This window comes from Chondrus crispus, genomic scaffold (genome assembly GCF_000350225.1).
Source record: "Chondrus crispus Stackhouse genomic scaffold, scaffold_15, whole genome shotgun sequence".
Classification (NCBI taxonomy): domain Eukaryota; phylum Rhodophyta; class Florideophyceae; order Gigartinales; family Gigartinaceae; genus Chondrus; species Chondrus crispus.
The window spans coordinates 375497-395136 of NW_005179026.1; positions in this window are offsets into that span (position 1 = coordinate 375497).

The following is a 19640-nucleotide window of genomic DNA, read 5'->3' on the forward strand; positions in this document are numbered from 1 at the left end:
TGGGGTCGTGATTTCTTTCTTGGTTCGCGCCTTCTCGTGCGGCTTATCTTCCTGCTCGACGGGCGTCAGTCCTTCGGCTTGTAAGGCCTACTCAATACGCTTGAAACGAAGTTGGAGATCAGCTTCTTGCGTGGTGGTCTGCAACCGTACCGCTGGACGGGCTTGGGCGCTTATGCCTTCGGCTGTAACACTCGACAACCACTCCTCGTGCGACCAAAAAGTACCACATTTCCCCTTCATTTTGATTAAGTTTTGGGAGACTGACCATTGTTCGATTCTCCACTTTCACCTCCATTCCAGCAGCTCTCTGTCGACATCTCTATTTTTTATTAAATCACGCCCCATGAGGGCGGATCATCGATCCAAGCGTCACTTAACGTGCGCGCGGCGGCCGCGTGTGATCATATCCAAGGAGACATATTACCTCAGCCTGACACTTCTGTAGCGCTTCAATGTTTCAGTGGGGCGGCTCACGTCTCTCAATTCATAGGCGGGACCAGAGAGAAGATTTCCTGGCTCCTGCCACTCTCCCTTACATCCATTTCTTCCCCTTGTGACACTGCCGTTCTACGAGTGTTCTTACTCTCTCTACCTTCTCGCTGCGATCCACATCACCAATTCCACCTCGATAACTTCCTGACCGGAGTTACCCCGCTTGCGCACGCGCGACTTGCGGCGGCAAGGGTAGCCCCTTCCTTCGGAAATACGTGACGGCCGCGCTACGGGGTAGTTGCTCAATGGCCTCCCACGTGGCGTCCTCGGGCGTATAGCTGTACCACTCCACCTTGAGAATCAAGTTCTCCTCGTCGTAGCCGTGGTCCATGATCTTGTCGATCACATACTCCGACTCTTGGCTCCTTCTTCCTGCGTGTCCAACTGTCCTTCCCCCTTCCGAAGAGCCAGCGACTCATCCTCATCCTGCTCTTCCGAACCTTCCATCTCTTGTAGATCGGGCGGAATGCCCGTAGCTTCCTGATTTACCAACGGTCCGTCATCCGTCCTCTCCTTCGCTTGCGCGGCGGGTTCTTCTCGTTCCCGTCCTCGGTTGAGGAACTGTAGCGCTTGTCGTAGCCCGATTATCGGCGTGTAGTCCATGGGACTAGGGGCTAATTCGACTCTATCTCGCGACACGCGCTCTTCTTGGTCGCCTATAACAATGACGACCGTATTCTCAGTTGACTCCTTCACTTGATATGAACCCGTAGCCACTTGTGCCAACTTATGTTTCGGCTCGGTGGCCGTGCCTTGTTCGTTCCGAAGGAATACGTATGATCTTGAAGGGATGTCATACTTCGGCTTGCGAAGCCTTGCGTCAAAGTTTCGCTTGTAGCGCGCTTGTTCTTTCCGCAAGCTCTTATCAGCGCCTTTCATCAGTCTTTCCAACCACGACTGCCATTTCAGGTAGTACGCTCGATTCGAGCGAAATCGTTCCAAACTTGGCTGTGCTTGTAACGCAACGCTTCCTGGGGCCCGGGCCAATACTGGCTCGAAGGGCGCGATGTTCGTAGTTCGATAAACTTGCGTGTTGTATGCGAACGTCACGGCGTCGCTAAATAGGTCGCAGTCCTTGGTATGCTCTCCGACATACTTTCGCAACGCGGAGGTCAGCGTGCGATTAAATCTTTCAACTTGGCCGTTGGCCTGAGGGTGATAGGTGGTCGTGAAAACGTTGCGTATCCCCAAAATTCGACAAATGTTCTGGAAGAACCGAGCCGTGAACCGCGTACCATTTTCGGACAACAGCTTGACCCGTAGTCTGTATACGAATACCGAATGATGCACAAAGGCTTGCGCTATGTGTGCGGCCGTAATTTTCTTGAGAGGTATGGTTCGTACCAATTTGGAATATCGATCGCTGATCACGAGGATGTAGCGATTCCTTCGTTTGGTGGTAATTAACTCACCGAGAATATCGATCGCGACGAACTCCAAAGGAGCCTTTGGCGTAAACAGCCTCATTTCCTTCGTATTCTTCCTCAACTTAACTCGTTCTCGCGCGCATGCGGCTGTAGTGCAATGCGCCTGTCGGGCAGAGACCGCGGTCCGATGGTCCAGCAAAAACAACAACAGCAACAAAAAGAAGAACTGCCGATGGCACAGCGCTACGGAGTGTCCGACTCTTCCTTCTCCGTTTAAACGAGCTTGCGACTCGTAGTAGCTCCGATCCCTGATGTGAGGGGGGGGGCACAGAGAAATAGCCCGGCCCGGGATCGGTGTGGTAGAGACTTGCGAAGAGATCTGCTCTACGAGTGTGGGGTGGGGCGCGTACGTAGGTACCCCGGTTCCACTGGGTTGTAAGGCCAATGCTCGTTGAGCTTCTTCGACACCTTGTAACGCGACAAGGCCTTCGACGGGGTCGTCGCAACGCAGCCCGACGGGATGAAATGAAAGTAGCAGCGCTACGTCAACCGTGCCGCCCGATGGCTCGAAACACCTACACCGGTTCGGTCGCAACCGACACCGATGGTACCAACACAAGATAAGGGAAAATAGGTAGAATTAGAGATAGAAAAGGATAGGGAAATAAAAGAAAGAGAAAAGGGAACCCCGAGCGATAGAGGATGCCGTAGGCTTAGGTAAAAGGGAGCGTCTTGATAGAGACGGACTTCGACCAAGGCGACATTCAACTCCCGCAACTCGGGTTGGTTTATTGACTTGTTCGGTCAAAGGGCTAAGTTATACAGAGCCCCGCCGGGGCGAGTACAGTAGCTCCCAGCTCTAGATTCTAGATCTAATCTAGTGTCAGCAAAATTAATGCCAACTAATTAACTAAATAAAATAAAATAATTAAAAATTAAAACTGTGCAATTATTCACACGTGTGTCCCCCAAACCCGGACTACTTTTCATATCCAAATGTTTTCCTTTCTTTTCACCCCCCTTTCCAGGTGCGTATTGCACTACATATCCCCCTTCTGAGCGCTCTCGCGCAGCGGCTTCACTCCCTTCCTTCCCAACTTCTTCCTTTTTCTCCCGACCATCGGTCGCCGCTCGCGTGACAGTAAGACAATCTCCATGTTTCCTTCATCGGATCCCACTGTCGAACATACCGCCCGCGGTCGCGGCGGTGTGTGCTTCTCACACACGCCTTCCATTCTTGGCGACCTTCCTTCCATACCCCGACTTCCCCCGAACACCAACGTTCCTGAACCGGTCTTTCATCCCGATCTCCATCCTTCATCAGCCCCTTGTCGATACCCCTCACTAGCCGAGCTCCAAGGTAAATCCATGCGCGACTATCCCTTACTGTACGCGGCCACTCCTTGGTTTTCCGCCATCGACGTGCGCGACGTCACTAGCATTGGGCGCGACTTTGCCGACGGTGCGGGGATGTTGCCAGGTCACCTTCCCCTTCAAGCCATTTCCTCCTACGATTGGCGTGCCCGTGTCGCCATTCCCCCTTCTATCCTGCGTCGTTCCTCCCCTCGTGGCCGACAGGGCCTATCCCTGCGGTTCATGGAAGCCGTTCTCGACCGCCTCGACCTATCCGTATCCGATGCCCTCATCCCTCCGTCCTTCGGATGTGACAAGTGGAAGTTTCGCACGGAGGGGGAGCGTGATTACCTTGACAACTTCCTCAGCTGGACACGGGGTGACCCCGTGCTCGAGGCGGACCGCCTGTGCCATAACCAACTGACGGTGACTAACGATGCCCTGTCATACACGCGTGCAATCCTCCCCCTCAATTTCCGATATACGAAACGCAGGAACATCCCCTTCTTCCAGCATACGGTCCGATTCGAGCGTAAGATGAGATCGGACACGGGATATTTCCTAGCTTACCAAATGGTTGAGGCGGGGGAAATTGCTCGGTCACACTATCCCAACCGGTACCAGCAACTCCCCTCGTGGTGGGGACAATTTGAGGTCTGCCAAGGGTTTTGGGCAGAGCTCGGTCCCATCCTTACATACTTTGGAAGCCATCTCACTGATCCTCGTCACGGGTTGTGGGTTGTCTTTTTGACGGAGTGGTGCGTGAAGGTAGCCGCCACCTTGCTCTGGGAGGCGTACGATTGTTGGCGGCTTTAGTATCTTCCTCCGAAGCTCGTCGAGCTCATGTGCCTTTTGGACTATACTGTGCCCTTGGGCGGAGCAGACACCGACTTCGAACTGCACTCCTTACTTGAAAAGATCAATCAGGTCGACTGGGATGTTGTTCCCCCTATCAACTCATCCCGGTCCTTCGCGAGGCGACGCCCGTCCTTTTCTCCCGGACGAAGTCACAGTGTGGCGGGTGACTTTGTCTGGTTCAACCCTTGGACATCCGTCTTGTGCTCTCCCTCCGAAGCGCGCCTCAGTCGCCAGTTCGGCAACCAAGTTCCAACCCCTGACGTAGCTCCCATACGAGCCATAGACCCCGGCGCAGACGACGTTTGCCCCCGACCGTCTGCTCCAGATTCCCCTCTCCCTGCAGCCCCTGCCGCTGCTCCTCCTGCTGTCGATATCCCCTCGGCAGGGCATACCGCAACTCTGTCGGTTAGGGAAGCGTTGTCTTCCCCACCGTCCCCATCAATTCCCAAAAAGAGCGACGGAGCCATTGACATCTACTGCACATTTCTCCGCGCTCATGGCATCGAAGGTGAAGCTCTCCAAGGGGCTTCCCTCGATGATTTGCGAGTCCTTGCTCGACTCGTTACCTCACTCCCAAAGGAAAAATCCTTGGGTGTGCCGCCCCAATGACCTGCCGCTTAGAGCGACTTCCCGTGATCCGTTCTCGGATTATTACCCGTTTGGGGTGACGTCTGGTTATTGACGTCATCCTGTAGCTTTTGGATAATAAAATGAATCACTTGCGTATCCCCCGTTACCTTCACTTTCCTCCTCTTTTCTTTCCGCGTACCGTTCGTTAGCGAAACGCGGAACGGTACATGTAGGTACACTCTTCCTCGAATGTCGGGCTGATCCATTGTCCGGCTGAACTCCTCGTCGAGGAACCGATGTCCTCTTTGGAGTCTCCAACTCCGCCCGTTTCCTCGGACTTTTAATTTCCTCCTCTTTTTTTGTATGCGCCCCGCCTCTGCGGTCGCATCCCCATTCTGCCATTTCCTTCTCTTTTTCCTCGTCACATTTCCCTCCTTTTTTTTGGTTGGCGTACCATCACCGCTGTCGCGTTCCTCTTTCCCGATGGTGCCGATCTTCCCTCTTATTGATGATCCGTTATACTCCTCCCTTGAGTTGCCCCAAGGGGTCCAACAAATGACAGCGATCAAGACACAAACTTGTCCCTCCATGTGCGTTCTTCTCCGCACACATGTCGCCCATTCGACCAATACGCAGAGGCTACGCAGGCTCTCACATATCTTCTCCCATCCTTTGGAGCTTTCTATAGCTATGTAGCGCCTCTAAAGTAAAAAGCGTTGTGTGGAGCTTCTTCAGTCTCCCTCAAATACTCTCAACGAGACCGGGTACGCGTTCGTCTACAGTATGACGCAGAATGTTGCGCCCCTGTGATTGAAACAATAGTGAGTAATAAAATTTCTCCTCGTCGTACTTGGTCTCCTGTCCACGACACTTCATCATGGTTACTGCGTAGGGCCGTGAGTTTAGTATTTCTTCGTCCCACGCCACCTTTTCCATCATCAGTTCATTCACTCTCCGCCTGGTATCTTCCATCACGTAGGCACACACTTGGCGTAGCGACGCTCTCTGTTACTTTGTCATTAATTGCGAGCAACCGACGACGGGGACGCCCCCATTCGGCTTCATAACGGGATCTCATCTTAGAGGACTTCGAACGGGTCCCCCACGTAGTGGCTCCCCACTCGGCTTCCTTGGTCCTCGACCGCCGCATATAATGTATCGTCGAATCGTAGTTTGAACCACTCTACAGTACGCAAACCTCCTCGTCCTGTGCGTTGGGCCTCAGCCCAATCCCTCGGAAGCCTTCAAGATTGAAGCACGCACCGGTGATCCTGTCAATGTTGCTCACTCGTCATTCTCCCATTTTCTACCTCGTTCCTATGAGGGCGGAAAACTGCCGTCCTCTTCCAGGACTTCCATCCTTCCAAATACATCAATAAATAAAGTATGAAATGGTATCGGGCAACCCCGCTGTCCGAGTATACGGGGCGTCGCCCCCTTATATATTGATGTCTTCTTGTATGACAGCGTCTTGCTGCACACGTTGCCCTCGTATCAGAGGGACCCTTTTTCCCGTCAAGAGTGGGGCTTCCCTCTTTCTCACGACTGCGAACGAGCTTGAAAAGCATCGTCCCTTCGAATTTCCCTTTAAGTGGGAAAACAATGGCGACTGCCTCACCAGCGCGACGATTGTGTTATTTGACCGTCCTTGTCTCTGCTCCTATACTGGGAAAAATTCCATTCGTGGTCGACCACGATCTCCGTGAGACAGGCCATTCGTGCGATGCCTCTACTGTCTTCGTGCGTTGCATCTCAGTTCGGGTACATATGTAGTCCAAATAAAATTGAGCGTAGAGGCAGAACATGTCTCTCTGGTTCTCCATCGCGAGGGGGCTTGACAGTCCTTCTATAGTTGTGTCTCAGAGGGAGTTGGGGAATTTTGGTGATCTTGGGGAGCGTCGTCGCCCTTGCCAAGGCCACTCGCGACATCTTCGATCTTGGCACGTGGGGGACGCGTCCCTTGCCCCAGGCTTGAACAACGACACTCTCCATCTCCTCCCTGTGTTTCGTTGTACTTCACTGCCTTCGCAAAAAAAACAGATAGAAGGAGAACAGAAAGCAATAATAAAGTAGAAAGGTAGGGGAATAGGGAGGGGAATCAAAGAAAAGAGGGTAAAAGGACATGGAAAGGAAAGGGGAGGGACCTTCACGGTTGGTCGCTCGGGGTAAAGAAATTGACGTGAGCTGTGACATCGGCAGTCGTCATGACCGACGGACTGATCACCGTAATCAAGCTCGTCGAGCTACCCATTCTCTCCGCTGGAGTCGTTCTCGCCGCAGTGGTCCTCTAGGGCGTGCAAGGAGGAGACTGGGGAGTGACTCTCCGTCACCTCATAAATGAAAAAAGCAAATGCCGTTTCCCTTGTCTCTTGTTTACCTGTTTTTCTTTCCTTTGTTGCTGCCTCGAACGACGAAGTCTTTCACGAAAATATTCGCGGTCTGGCGCAGGAAGGGGCAGCCTTCCTAGGCGAGTGTGTGCGACAACTTACACGCGGTCTTCTTCGAAGTGTGCATGTCATGTGCTCGTGTGGGAGGCCCCTCCCGCTCGTCGAGCGTCGGTCTCTCAGTTCGCCGATCGTAGTCACCGCCTTTGAAACGTTTCCGGCGGCGGCGTCGTTCTGTGTTGTGGTCAGCGTCGCGCGCGGTGGTTGGTGACGGGGCTTCCGGACGGCTTCGGATACTTGTGCCGTTGGCTATAGCAAGCGACACCCCGTTCTCGTATGACCGACAAGTTCCGTACCTTCCCTTAATTTTGATTAAAATTTCGAAGACTGACCAGTGTTCAATTTTCAACTTTCACCGCCCGTCCAGCAGCTCCCTGCCGGCATCCTATTTTTTGATTAAATCATGCCCCACGAGGGCGTGTCACTGATCCAAGCGTCCCTTCACGTGTGCGCGGCGGCAACGCGTGATCGTATCCAAGGAGGTGTATTACCTCAGCCTGAGACTACAGTAAATTTTTCCATTTCATGGCATGGCAGCGCACGCTGCTTCATTCATGTGAGGGGGTCCGATGCAGAATCGCCTAACTCATTCCAGTTTCCTTCTCTCATTTCCTGTGATCGCGATGCCGGCGACTATCGCCACTCTCTCTCTCCGCTGTGCGCTTCACATCGTCCAGGTCCTCTTGATTCGTCTCGTTCACGTGCGCGTGCCCACGCATTTCAACTGCCTCTTTTCCACACCTTCTCGTTCTTCCTGCGCGGGACAGCATTCCGACCGACTCGGCGTTATCCCTTTTGGCTCCCCCCCGAACTACGGGAGGTTGTCTTGTCGACAGGAATTTACCCTTTCTCCCTTCCGTGTGCGTCCTTCTGCGCGATACAAAACAAAAAGAAGAATTGACGACAAAAGAATCAGACAAACGCTAGGCGTGGTATCGCAAGATCGATCGCTGTACGTCAACGACGTTCCCATCAGGGCTTCTATTCGACTCATTCTGGGCGTGGGCCACACCGGTGGTGTGTTGCCGGCCGTCCCAGTCTCTCGAACTCGACTTCACGCCTTTCTTAACGCCGTATGCCTCTCAATCGTCGGTGCCGTTCCCGGATCATTGTTAAAATTCACACAACCCTTCTGTGTTTCGCGTTTTTCCTCGCGACACTTGTCTCTCTGAACTTCCTTCACGTGATCCGTCCTCTCCTTCCTCGACTCGAGATACAGCGTGTAGCCTTAATCACGATCGGCGGTTCGCAGTCCCTTGTCGCCCTGGGGCGCCTGTCGTGTTCTCACTGACATTACGCACGATCCTTCCGGAATGACCGACCTAGGTGCGTCTCGGGAAGGGAAAACAAACATAAAAAACAAAACAACCAAAAAAAACAAAAACGAAACAGAATAGTTAAGAAGGTAAAAACATAGGAAACTGGTTGCGGCTTGCGTCTTCTTTTCGCTTTCCATCATCACATTGCGTATGGAGCTCATCCTGGTCTCGTGCGTGCGACTTGCGGCGGGAGGGGCAGTTTCTTCCTCTGGATATACGTGACGGCCGCGCTGCGGGGTAATTGCTCAATGGGCTCCCACGTCGCGTCCTTGGGCGTATAGCCGTATCATTCCACCTTGAGAATCAAATTACCTTTTTGATAATCGTGGTCGGCGACCCGATCAATTACGTATTCCGTATTTTCCGTTTCCTCTCCTTTCTCTGAACTGTGCCCTTCCCCCTCCTGAAGATCTTCCAACTCGTCCTCTTCTCTGGACTTTCCGAAATCGCGTAGATCCGGAGATGTCTCCGCTGTCGGCGCTTGACTAATTAGATTGTCCTAGTCCCCTGACGTAGGCGCACGGGTGTGAGGACATTCCTCGTCCTCCATTACCTCTCCTTCTTCGTTGAGCTCCGGCGCTCCCAGGGACTGTAGCGCTTGACGTAGGCCAGTTATTGGCGCGTAAACAGGGGTTTCCGGTAGATCGGTTTCTAGTGCAAAGATCGTTCTTTTCTTTAGTTATGTTATAAGCCCACTAAAACGTTACAAAACTATTCCGCAGTCGTTGAAGACACTAGACAATAAGTAATGAGAGCTCCTTAGGGGTTCTGCAAGTATCTTAGCGTCTTCTGCTTGCATTTTGACCCTGGGAGGTCTCTTGGTGCTCTTGTAGCCCTCCCCGTGACTGTCACGCCATCACGGTACCCGATAAATATTTTATATATTCGTTGGTCTCAAGCTCAGGAACTTGAACTTGGAGTCCGTGACGAAGAGTATCACCCCAGCTCGGAGCCTCACTCAATCCGCCACGCCTCCCACACACCCGCCGCTCATTGTTCGCCGTTGCCATCAGATTCCCCCCGCGATGTTGACTCCCGCGCACGTCACCTTGCCTCTATGCAACCGCCAGCACACCCCCTTTTTGCCGGCCTCCTGCGAGTCCACGGGCCACAATTAGCCGGCACCATCACCGATGTACAACCCGTTTCCGTCGCCCGCCAAGCTGTACGCCATCTTAGAATTGCGCTGCCCATGCCATCCCTCTGAGTTCATTTCGAGCACCTCCTCCCCGCCTCTGACGCCCTCGTTCCGCTTCTCCTGCTGTGCAGCGATCGCGACCAGCTCCAGCGCGAGCCATTGCACGACACTGTCTGCCGCGCAACCGTACACCTCGTCCCTTGTGGGCACGAACGCAAAGGTGGTGAGGTTGCAGTAGTGCACGTAGGCGGCGCTGCGGCCGGCAGCACGCGTGCAGGGAGTCGCCGAGGCAGACGTTGCTGACGCCTCACAAGCCCATGATGCCGGCCTTGTTTCCCGTGCCGATGTGGGTGCCGGCCCGGTGCCACTCGGCGGCCGTGATCCGCTTCTGGTGGACGTGGCGTACGCAGCGCGCGACACGGGCGTCGAACTGGCGGCCGCGCAGCGCGACGCTATGTGCATGAAGTTCATTCCTATCACTCCTTTTCGCTTCTTCTATCTCGAACTTGCCTTCTCTTATTGATTCAGAGAATGCTTTACTTTCTCTATCTTGGCATCAAGCTGCTTCTCTGTCGCATGCTGTGCACACCCAGAGTTTTAACAATCACTGTCGTCAGAGTTTTCCATCATTAATTCGCTGGAGTGTCCAAGGAGGAGCTCCAGAAGCTCGTCTTTGGACACTCCAGCGACTTCCAGCTGATCTTGAAGAACTTCTCCCCATTACTCACAACCTGCACATCGCTCCCCACGCCCCCATTCCTAAGCATCATCTGGATTTCCTTCTCACGCTCCTCAAACATCTTGAAGCCCTCCTCGACAGCGCTCATATTCCTCCTATCCGTCTCTGCGGTTCCCTTCGCAAAGTTGAACACCTCCTTCTCGCAATTCTTGCCAACTACCCCCGCCCACTTGGCGCTGACCTTCTGCGACGCGATCTTATCAGCCTGCTCGCGTTCCAGCTTGCCTCTGACAAGCTCGTGCAGCGGCAGGGCCAGGGCCTTCTCCCGCCGTCAATCATGCGAGGGAGCTTCTTCCTGAGCTGCGCTAGCCCCGTCATGCGGTCCCCATCCCTTGCCACCGCGTCCCCGCCGCCCGGCACATGCAGCATGTGCTCCATCATGTCGCCCTGTCCTGCCCTTCGCGGTGCAGCACGGGCAGCGGCCTCTCCTCGCCCGCCGACACCACTTGGCACGCCAGCCGTTGCACTGCGCGAGAGCATTGCCCAATGAGACGTGCCGTGGGCAAGGGGTGGCGGCGTTGGCAGGGCGTTGCTCCCCTGCCGAAGATTTTTCCATCCTTCTCTCAGCATCATTGCTGTAGGGCTTATTCTCGATAGATTCCAGCGAAGGCTGCAGATTGGTCTTGACATTAGGCGCGAAAGCCTGGTATGCCCCGGACCTTAGTCAGCCACTACACGGGGCGCATGCTTCTGCTGCTTGTCGTAGCAGTATTCCACGGCGGTCCGCATTCGGACTTCGGCGTCGGTTCCCATGCCACGCTCCAGCTCTGATTCAGAGTCCCAACGCGGTTCTGTGCGGCGCGGAAGAAGCTCTCGCAATCGCAATGCAATCAGCAAGTCAAAGTCCTCTGCTGCAATGAGGCGTAATGCGCTTGCGAATGAAGCGGAGACGTACAAACCACCGGTGGAGTGCTGCGCACAGCGATGTGGCCAGATCATTCCATTTCAGCAGTCGAGGGGCCTCCGTCGTTCCTTTTGCGCCGGCAAAACTCAAGTTCACCGGAAACGACTTCTCATCGGACTCGTGGCCGATCGAAATGCGCTTGACGACCAAAATTCTGATAGTGGATCGAGCAGCAAGAACAAGCCTGTTTTTCAGTACCATGGGATCGTAGTCTGTCGTTCATACATGCGCAGTGTAACAACAGCGTCGCCGGACTTACTTAATAGTGTGCTTGGTACTCCGCATGCGCCGTCTTCACCGTATGCCAATAGGCGCGCAAGATTTTTGGATGGCAGCAAGCACACTCTTGTTGCTGCGTATCTTCTCGGAGTGAAATCTAGAGACGCTGACCACAGTCCGGAGCGCGATGTTTTCCATCTCCCACAACGCAACAAAATAGAGGTGTGGGAAGACTACTGTGAACAGGAGAGGGCGCTTGGTCGCCTCCCATGCAGTTACACGCACTTCGTGCGGACCTGGAAGGAGGTTGCACCTGAGATCAAGACGAGACGACTGCACGGGTTTGCTAGGTGTGATACATGCGTCGAGTTTGACGAAGATTTGGATGGACCTCTGACCGCGGAGCAAAGAGAGGATACGCTGCGGAGACGGTCCGAGCATATCCAGTTCGTACGTGCAAGTCGTGCCATGTACTACGCGACAAGAGACGAAGCGCAGCTCCGCCCTGACAGTACGATTTCCTTGATTGTAGACGGCGCTGATCAAGTGAAGTACGCATTGCCACATTTTGGGAGCAAATCGAAGGCTTCTTCAATTGGGCTGGGTATTCCCATACATCTCATTGGTGTACTGAACCACGGAGGGAAGTCAGCTGGTGCCGGAGCATTTTTGTTCACTGCGGAGGACTACAATCTAACTGGATCTAACCTTGTAGTCGAGGTGATTCACAGAGTTATTACGTCCGAGAGTAACCGATTACAAGCCTTGGATCTCATATTACCGCCCGTGCTCTTTGTTCAACTCGACAACTGCACCCACGAGAACAAAAACTCGTTCACTCATGGGTATTTTGAGCTGCTTGTCGTTCGAGGAGTATTCAAAAAAGTGGTGGCACGTTATCTGCCTAAAGGTCACACTCATGAGGACATTGATCAGATGTTTTCTAGGACTGGGGCAGGCATCCGTGATAAGAACATATGCACTATTCCTGAATTACATGCCGCGCTTGGGGAGAGCTTCACTCCGCAGCCGATCATATCACATATTGACTCAACTATCAACACGAAAGCTCTGTTCGAGGTTAATAGGCTTCTTCGACCGTCCTCAGAGCTCAGTGGATTTACTGTGTACCACGAGTTCTCATTCACAGTTGACGCAGCAGGTGCCTCTACGTGTGAGGTCAAGCTTTGGCCAATTTCGCAGAGTTCCGTGTCTCTACTGTCTTCTGGGCTGCCGGGGGGGTTTCTGCGCCCAGGCTTAAGTTTGGACCTACGAAAAATGACAATTCCTCCTCTTGTACGCAAGAAGAGCACTACAGAAGACGCGCACAGGATGACGCGACGCATTCAGGCAGTTGAACGTCGGATCGGTTCCCAGGCGAGCATGGAAGCTCTTAGAACTCTCATCGCAAGACTGACACTTGGTGGCGAAGTTCCTTGCCCTTGGAACCTAAGCACTTGTCCAGAGATGAACGGGCATTACACACGCGATGCAGTATACATGAGAGAACGGCTGCCTGATGGGCGATGCGGAGAGTCGCTCTCGCCAGGCTCTGAAGATGAGGAGCCTGACTTCGACATGGATGAGATACCGATCGCGAGCGTGGAGTACAATGTGGGAGATCTTGTTGTGGTCCGACCGCACGTCACCCAGCTCAAGTTCGGGAGATTCTGGATTGGAGCGATAGTGAAGCGGAAAAAGACCAATCCTGTTCCTGGGCAAGAGCAACGCATCGCGGTGTTGTGGGTCCAATGGATGGAACCCGAAAATGGAGTCGCAGAGCTGACAGCTAAATTTTGCCCTGCGGTTGGCGATGCTGACGAAATCTATGTCGATTCCGTTCTCTGCAAATTTCCTAAGCTTCTCCGGAGCGGGCAGCTCCCAGTGAAAGTACAAAAAGAAATATGGAGGACGTTAGTCACGTGTGAATCTCGAGATGCTGGTGGCTAGATCAGCAAGCGAGGATAGAAAGTATTCGGCAGCGCGCTCATGGATTAAAAATGACGGACCGAGGCTTTCGCGGAGATTTAGTGCAGTTTATGAATATTCAGACTCTGCACACGGCGTTATAACGCCGTCGATGGCGGTTTTTTGATTTGCGGATGATAGTTACAACGGTTTGTGGGAGGAAGAGACGGATTTCTATGACGAAAATGGTGCCCGGAGCTCCGAAGTTGACTATGAGTTGGAGAAAAATAAAAAGGGAGATTTCATGTCGTTATCTTCAAATCCAGTTCCATGTTGTTGTTATATGCACACCTCGCTCAGCACATTAGTCCTGCTTGAACTGTCTCCATGCGTCAACATCTGTCAGTTCACGGCAAACTATAAACGGGTGACAGAGATGTTGTATATCCCCAGCAATCGCATACAAACTTCCCGTGAGAGGGAACGAACAAATACCCCTATGAATAATACATGGAATCCTGCTTAGGTAGGCCATATCAGTCCTCATCTTCAAACGGAGATGTCGGGAGATCGATCAAGTGCAGCAACGCACGTCAGAATCGCGGTGCAGAATGGAGGAAGGCGAGGCGGAAAAACTGGTCGCCAAGCTCAAGCGAATGTGTGGGTGCTTGGGGACGCCGTCACCGGCAAATCACGCATTGGAAGGCGAACAGGGAATGACGATAGCGGCGGAAACGCACCAAGTGCGGAGACGGGGACGGAAGGCTTGGAAATTGAATATCAAAAGTAAAGAGGGGCTAGGAAGGGGGAAGGGTGAAAGATTAAATATATGGCTCCCAGTGTTCTGTGTACAATGCTCCACTCCAACTTTCTCGAACTCAACTTTCACATTTTTTGGCTCGCGAGGATCCCTCCCAGACGCATGAGCCGAATCCTGTCCACTGTTTACATTTCTTCGCTCGGAATCCACGCTGCCGTTGTTTCGATTGACGAAGACTGAACCCACTGTCAGCAAGCACCCGATAATGTTTATTCAGGTCATAAGAGGTCCAAATATATTTGTTGGCAGAAGGAAATCGTAAAACTTCGGAAAAAAACACTGTCATAACTCTCAGATCGCTGTAAGTAAGGGTATGATATCCCGAAATGTCGATATTCTTTGCCTTGGCTAATATTTTTGCCTCTTCCAAACACCGAGTATCGTTTATTCGTTCTTTGCTGACAGTGTTATGGGGATAGGGATATGAGCTGATGAACACGTCAACTTCTCTACGTGGCGACGGTCACGTGGTGATCAGCGTCGGCTAGGCTGTGCTGGCCTGCTTCGCATGAAGCAGGCCAAATCAGCCTAGCCGAGTCATCTCACTGTGCTGATGGCACTGGATCATTTACAACATCGAGTGAGGACGCATCGCGCAGCAGCTCGCTTGCAGAGGACTACGATCAGAAGCAATTTGCTAGATTTATCGCACATCTGCTCGAAGTCGGCGAAATGGAAAGCCCGCCGGCCGGTGATGGTCATGAGGCCGAGAGCGCAATGTCTTTCGCCGACATGTTTGACGGCTTCGTGCACGTTGACCCGGCGAGGTGTGTGCCCGGTGCGCGCATTCGCGCTGTCTCTAAATCTCGTGTACGTGCGCTCGCCCACAGCATCTCAACTCTGTCTTTTGTGTCAGCTTCCGCGGCCCTGACTGTGTACAAGGCGCTGCCGTCGGATCTCGTTCAAGCCGGCAAGGCCGTTGACGACCCAACCGCCGAGCGCGCAATCCAAGAGGGGAAAAGACGGGAAATGTGTGGTATGGTGTGTGCGATGGCGCCGCGTTGCTCGAAGCCCTGGTTATGCTGGCAGAGGAGGCTCCCACTCCACAAGATCGCAAGGACTTCAAGGAAATGCGGCCACAAGCCCGACTGCTCCGAACGTGCAGCAGGCATTCCATGGTTATGCTGGGCACAATGCTTAATGCCGCGTCATCCAATGGCGTGAAGCTCACCTACGCGGATATGCTTGTGGCTGGCAAGCACCTTCTCGACCAAGTCAGAGCTGTAGATGGAGAGTTACACCTCGTGCGACGGGCCATGGACATGTATCATTCTCTTGCCAGTAATGGCCGCAGAAAGGATGCAGCAGCCTATGCCCGCGTTTCGGACAATTCCAAGTTTGCCTCTTCTCCCGCTCAGGGATTTGAATCTGAGAACACATTTCGGCAGCGCCTGCAGATTGCACGGAAGTTTCATTGGCCGGCGCTCCACCTCATGCAGAGCGTGATGACGGAGATCGGATACGAAAATCTCTGGACGTCTTCAAACACGAAGGCAACTGGGATTCACAAGCTGACTAGCCTACAACAAAAGAGATTGATTACGCGCGTGAAATTTCTCAAGAAAGATACCGGGGCGGTGACAAAATCACAGGTGGATGCTGCTAGCTTTGCCATGACCGTAACGTCCACGCATATTTCTCGGCTACTCGGCTATCTGGGCTACAATGTCTACGTGAACGATGATGCTGGCCTCGAGGCAGTGGACGAGAACTGTACAGTACCAGAGAAAACCCCGACGGGTGAATTTCGTCGCGAGCTGCTGCATATGGTGAACACTAGCGCGGCAGACAAATTGATTGCAGAGCAGATTTCAGACCAAGGAACAGCTGCTGACACCTCCCACATGATCCCGCCCGCACTCCTGCAGGCGGCACGGGCGGGGGGGGAGGACAGCACGACAAGATGCCGCGTAGCTGAGGGAAGGACTAACGTCGCTCAGGTGTCTCGAAACGGGGTCGCAGAAAAAAATGAAATGGGCGACAGCGAAACCGGTGGTCCTGCACCGATTCAGCCAGAATTATCTGATGGGGAAGGCCCCCTTTCTGATTACGATGTTCAGAGTGCTCCACATACGCCGGGATTATCCAATGATCCAAACACTCCAGGCTCACCCACGGCTCTACAGATGCCCCTACCGAAAGGGAAGCAGGTGCTCAACATCGAAGCATCCGCTGTAGCAAGAGAAAAGCTCTCTTGCATGAATATCGAAATGTTCCGCGAGTTGTTCGAATTATTCTCATCAAAATCGTACTTTGGAGATCATGTTCGAGGCAGAGCAATGCTCATCATTGTCGATCTACCCAATAATATTGGCGTATCAAAAGGCACTAGAGACTTTATTAGCGCGGAAGATGTGAAGCGAGTCGTAACTCATGCAGCAGAGGCCTGTGCAACGCGTGGGAATATACTGCTTTTCTGTTCATGGCAGACCTATGTCCTAATTGTGACAACGCTACAGAACATGGGCTCGAGTTGTCCGGTTTACTTCAACATAATACCAATTACCAACGAAAGGGAAGTAGTGCTTCGGCGACGAGCGCCTGGGAAGGTGATGAGACCGGATAACGGACAGGAGCTGGTTCTTGTGCTCTACAAAAGCATCGATCGATTTACGCATTTGGACCAGCCCTATTCATATCTTAAACATACGACGCGAGCTCGAACAGTGAATATTATCGACCATGTCCGTCCCTTTTCGGGTAAGTTCCTGTGGAACTCCTATTTTGAGGGATACCTCGATACGGACGACGTCTACAGCACTCAGACCTCTGGCCTCCGTGCGCCGCGCGGCTCGCGGCGCCGTAAGCAAATTCGTCCTGAGCAGAAGTCGATAGACCTCCTGAAAGACTTGGGTCCTGCGTACTGCAAGCCCGGCGGGCTCTGGTACGACTGCATGTGCGGAACAGGTACAGCCGGGATTGCTGCGCTTGAACTCGGATCTCCTGCTGTAATGACGGACATTGAATTCGACTGTATTGACGCATCCGCACCGCTGCTTTTGCAGCTTCTAGAGAAACGTAAGATGATGCAAGGAGCGAAGAAACATCTCCAGCGTCGCAAAAACACGTTGCCGGAGTCTTCCTCCGACGAAGGACCTGAAAAAGCCGAGGTCTCATCCCATTTAGGATCCGGTTCTGAACAAGAGAGCCACGCTGGTGATGACGACATGATAAATGCGAGCGAAATCGATGCAAATGTTGAGCCAGGCAGCGGTGAAGGAGCAAGGAGCGCAATTCGTGATGGCTGCGATATAATAAAAATCGGCAAAGACGACGAAAGGGAAGAGGCGGAGCCGCCTACGAAGAAGCAAAAGATGGAGATTGCCGGCGGCGATGCTGACACGGATCAGCAACTTCTACAGCTACTTGATCAAATGTCTTCGAGCAGAAATTTGCCATTGATGCGCAAGAGGAGGGGTCGGAGGATGACAGCTGCCAGAGGGTTTAGATGCGCAGCAGCCTCCATCTGCGCAGTTCTCAGTGATGATGAGCTGACGTTTGACATGAAATGCGGGAACATGGCGTGCGCGAGTGATGCGAATGGCGGTGGACGTCTGCATGATATGTGTGCAAGGAAGGTATGGATGAGCACTGCAGCAAAGAAGCTGGATTTGTGGAGCGAGCCAGCGAATGGCGAGCCGGGATACTGCTCCCTCACATGCTGGAAGATGGTAGCGAGATCAGCCCGCATGTAAAAGTTTCTTCCTGGCCTCTTTAGGTAGTGCAGGATGTTTTTTGTCTGAAGTCCTTGACATCTGTCAATCGTCCGCCTTGACAACGAAGAATAAATCACGACTTAGTGCACTCAGTAAGCACAGCTCTGCTGTCAATTTTCTCAGCTCTCAGTTAGGTCCCTACTGCGTTGCAGCAGAATAGTAAGAAGACGTGCAAGAGGAGCGGAACGGGGACAACACCGACGACCTCGGTAGTAGATTACAAGCAAGAAACGAGGTTCAAAAATGAAAACGATGAGGAAGTGTCTGTCGTCCGTGTTCGGCGCCCCAGCGCACGCAATCGTGACAACAGCTCGTCGAACGAGAAGGGTTTGACCAGACATGGTACGGATGAATCTAGTGGCAAAGGCATTTTTCGGAGCAGGGGGTACTGACAAGCCAGACTTTCATGCGATGAAGGAGGGTGAAATCGGACGGACTCTCCCCCAAGGCTGTGGACTTGGGCGCAGAAGTGCTGCCAGGGTGGGGCAGCTGGGAGGGGGTCAGGATGAAGAAGCGTCGCAAGGACGGGCAGGCTGAAAGCGCGTTTGCGCGGGCCTCTCCCGAGCGCTTGGCCACGGGTCGCTCGAAGGCGCTCTGCGCTAGCGCGGACTGGGACCTGTCGCGCGTGATCCTGGACGAGCGGCAGATCAAACAGGCGACGCAGTTGAAGCTGGCTTCGGGCCCGTTTCCGTTCACGTTCGGGGCGCAGTGGCCGCGCGACGCGACCGCGCCCGTGTGCTGCGACCTGCCCACAGTGCGGGCTTTCCAGGAGCAGGTCACCGGGCGCATCAAGAAGATGGCCACTATTTCTTCCAAGCCTATCAGCCTCTCAAGCGGGCTTGCCGCTGTCCTGCAAGACCGCAAGCGCAAGATGGAGGCGAGCAGTGGGGTTTTAGCGCGGCATCAGCAGAGTTGTGTCACGTCCACGCGCTGGATTCGATCCGCCGCTTTGATCCGATCGCATCCCACCCAATCGTTGCCCGCGTTGTGCGTTGTGTCACCCTCTAATTTACTCCGCTGTTCCGTACGATAGGCCGGCTCCCGTCAATTCATTCACCTCCCCCCAGCCTGCCAACATTTATTATTATACGCACCCTGCTCTATCCCCAGCCCAGCTCCCCTGTCCCTCTCCCCATTCGCAGTGTCTCACCCTCCCATCACAATATGAAGCGCTCTTCTTCAAAGCTCATCGGCAAGGTGAGCTCCATGCGCAATTTGAACAAGCTCGAGTACAAGTTGAGGTTCGACCTCCACATCGAGTCCGTGGACAAGATTATAGCGTCAAGTGATGTTGTCGTTACCTGAGAACGGGGAGCCAAGGTTATGTTAATGAAGGCTGCAAAAATTGACAGGTCTTCTCGCATCGCTCATTTCGGAGGCGAAGTTCTTTCACAAGAAGTCACTCTCTTCAAGAAGAAGAAGGAGGGCTCCAACTTCGACGACAAAGTCTACAGGCTTGCCGTTCGTCAGAACTCTCAGCGTGGTAAGATTATCGGCAAGATTAAGCTCCTTTTTGCCGATTATGTTGAGATTCCGTCATAGTCGAAGCGCGTGGGCGCCCCGCTTTCCTGTGGTGGCCGTATCGCCATGCGCGTCGTTTCTACATTTCTCGCAGAGGCAAAAAATAGGAAACCATCTCGCGGCACAGCCCTCTTCGGCTCTTACGATCCGGGATCAGATGACCAGTCATCTACGGTCGGAGATGACGACGAAGGTCGGAAATCGATGCCGGTGATTCTCTAGACGACATCGGTGTTGACGATGCTACCCTTAACGTGCAACCACCGCAACCT